General features: G+C 35.9%; 1 pseudogene; it reads left to right on the forward strand.

The window, feature by feature from the left end:
* Positions 1–84: 84 nt before the first annotated feature.
* LOC103590183 lies at positions 85–2,690 on the forward strand (annotated as a pseudogene).
* The last annotated feature ends 361 nt before the right edge of the window (positions 2,691–3,051 follow it).

Raw genomic sequence — 3,051 nt, forward strand, 5'->3', positions numbered from 1 at the left:
TATTAAACTTCAATAATTTTTTTAACAGCCTTGTAATCAGAGAAAATTGAATATTGGACTGGAATTAGAAAGTCATATGTTTGCATGGGCATTTTGCAGGGGTTCTTCTTCACTCACTTAAATAATTGGACAAGAAGGAAATTCTTGTTGCTATTTCAAACATTTCATATAGATGTTATGGTGCCTTGAAACCCAAAGGGTCATGTGGTGTTTAAGTAAGGCAATCACACAGAGGGTGGAGAGTAGGTCATTGGTACAGGTTCTTCCTAGCTGGAGTGTGCTTTCTCTGGGAACATCCAACTACAATTTAATTGTTTTGTTTCCTTTGGGGGGAACATTTGCCCATCCTGTGATGTCCTAAGTCTCTAAGCATCTCATTTGACTTGCCTATACACATTTGACTGAATAGCTGTATATGACCACATTGACGTGATAAAACTTTAACACTTCTGTCCAGATTGAATCATTCCATCTGCTATTAGTTAGGCAGTGGAAAAACTTAGAAATACACAAACAGGTTTCAATAGATTTAATGTGTAAAGTAGACATCCATAGTCTGGAATGCTGCTGATCAATAAATGAGCTGCAAGCCTTTGAAAGAAAAAACACTTAAACAACTATTTTACTTTCCATACCAAGTTTGGCTGTGGCTGAATGAAGAACACCAGCATTGATCTTTGCTTTGCACTTGTAGAAGAGACTATTTGCAGAGAGCCAAATATAGCAACAGAGGATTTAATATCTTGCCAAAACATACAAAATCTGTTCCCCTTTAAGCATGACACTTTATTCTTTTCTTGTGGATCTTGCTAAAAGAGAAACATAGCTTTAAACTACCCAATTTTTTTGTTGTTGTTGAAAGTTCACTAATCTTTTTCAAATGAGGTATGTGTGTTTTTGTAATGTTTTATTTTTCCAAAAGAGAATGGCTACATGAGAAATCTGTCCCGTATTATCTTTTTTTTTTTTTTTTTTTACAAAAAGTACCTCTGGTGATGAATGTGTTAATTAATTTGATTATGATAACATTACACAACGTATACACATATCAAATCGTCATGTTGTATAATTCGAATATGTACAATTTTTATTTGTGAATTACACCTCAATAAAGCTGGAAGAAAATTCTTTTAAGTAAAAGATTACAGTCAACAGCAGTTAAGAAAATCACAGTTTGGTAGCTTCAGGACTAACCAAGGATCACTGGGTCATGTTCTGCATTTCATTTTGTATTGAAACAAAACTTTTTTTAGAAAAGAAGGGCTTCAACCAATGAGACACTTTCTTTGTCTTAGAACATGGGCACTTTGTTCTGAGTGTTGTCTGATGGGTAGACGGACTAGTCCAAATTTCCCGTGTGGTTAAAGACGAGGCTTTTCTGTTCAGCTTATGATGCATATACAGAATTTTGAAAATGGTTTTGCAAACTTTACCAAGAAAATAATTGTCTACAGTGACAGCTTTACCAGACATCTCTGTGTGGGATTTTAAAACAAACACAAGACTGTTTGGAAATACTTGGTATATGTAAATATGCAAAATATGCTGAACAGTGCTAACAGCTGTAGGGTGTACGCCCTCATCCTTGAGCAGAATATTTTGGTGGTACTGGTGGTTATTTTTTCCAGTTTTGTTTTTCATTTCCCCCCTTTGTCTCCACCCACTCACCCATCCACAATCTCCAAAAGCACGAATTTAACACCTTTCCCCTACATCCATGCTTCTTCCAAGAGAATCAATTCAGTAGATTCCCACTGGAAAAGGAGGGTGATGCCTTGAAGGAATGTTTCTGAGTTACATGATGTTGTAAAGGATGAGCTTGAACTTGCTTGGACTTGCTCTGACACCAGCCTCACACAGCCCAGACGCTCTGCAGGCCAGATTCCATTAAGGTTTGTCACTGCAAGGGCAGAAAATGTCCTGTTGTGAGTGGCCTTCCAGCCATCATGACCGCAGAGATCACAAAATAACCCTTTTAAGTGTGTGTTATCAGGTTCTGTAACATCAAGACACTTATCTACTTGTGAAAATAGCCATATGCCTTTATTCCTAAAGCCAAAAAGGAAGGAGGACCCAAGAGAACTTAAAAATGAAAGTCTCTTCTTACATGATTTTTTAAGTTTTAGGGTTGGAAAGGAAAAGTTCACAAACGTGAAGAGAGAAAGCCCAAGTTCTGGGACCATTTCCACAGGTAATTTCTTGATATCATTTAGTCTCATATTTTCTCTGTTTTTTAGTCTGTCAGATGAATATCAAATGATATAAGAAATCTAAACTCCTATGAGAACACTAAAAGTACTGTACAGATACAAATGGATAGGATAGGAACTAATACTAAAATTTCTGCATTCTACAAGCATTACACGTATTGATCTCTTTAACTCTCACAATAGCAATACGTATATAGCATTATTTAGAAAGCTGTTAACAATATAATAAATGGGGATTTGAGTTTTAGTGATGCTACTTAGATGCTGTGTGTTCTTGGACAATTTCCTTAATTTTTAATTCTCAGTGCAGTCATATGTAAAATGAAGATATTATAGGTAACTACTTACACAGTCGTTACAGGGATTAAATAAAGTATACAATTCATTTGTCACTAAGTAAATACTTTTGTTTCTCTTTTAATTAATCTTATTTTTTAGTCATTAGGGGAATCATCAGTTAAGGCATTCAGCTGTGAGTGACAGAGCCAGGATTTGAACCCAAGTTTAAACAAACAAAATGTCAGAACATAACACTGTCCCCCAAGTTGTTGCTTTTGTCACATCTGAATGTACTTGTCATGAGCAGATTTTAATAATCTCTTAGCCAACCAGAATAAAAGAGACAGTGGGAGGAACTAAAACTGGCCAGAAAGGGCAGGGGACTTTGTGAGACCAAGAAAGAATAATGTGGCTTTCATGAGCCAGAGTTGTGACAGACTTGGGGATTGTAGATCATTATTTATAACTTGGGGCGACAAAATCAATTCATTCAACATGCTCTTATAGTCTAAAGGATGATGGTTATTTTTCCACTCAAGTCAACCTCAAATCTTAATAAGTG

This window comes from Galeopterus variegatus, unplaced genomic scaffold (genome assembly GCF_000696425.1).
Source record: "Galeopterus variegatus unplaced genomic scaffold, G_variegatus-3.0.2 Scaffold775, whole genome shotgun sequence".
Classification (NCBI taxonomy): Eukaryota; Metazoa; Chordata; class Mammalia; order Dermoptera; family Cynocephalidae; genus Galeopterus; species Galeopterus variegatus.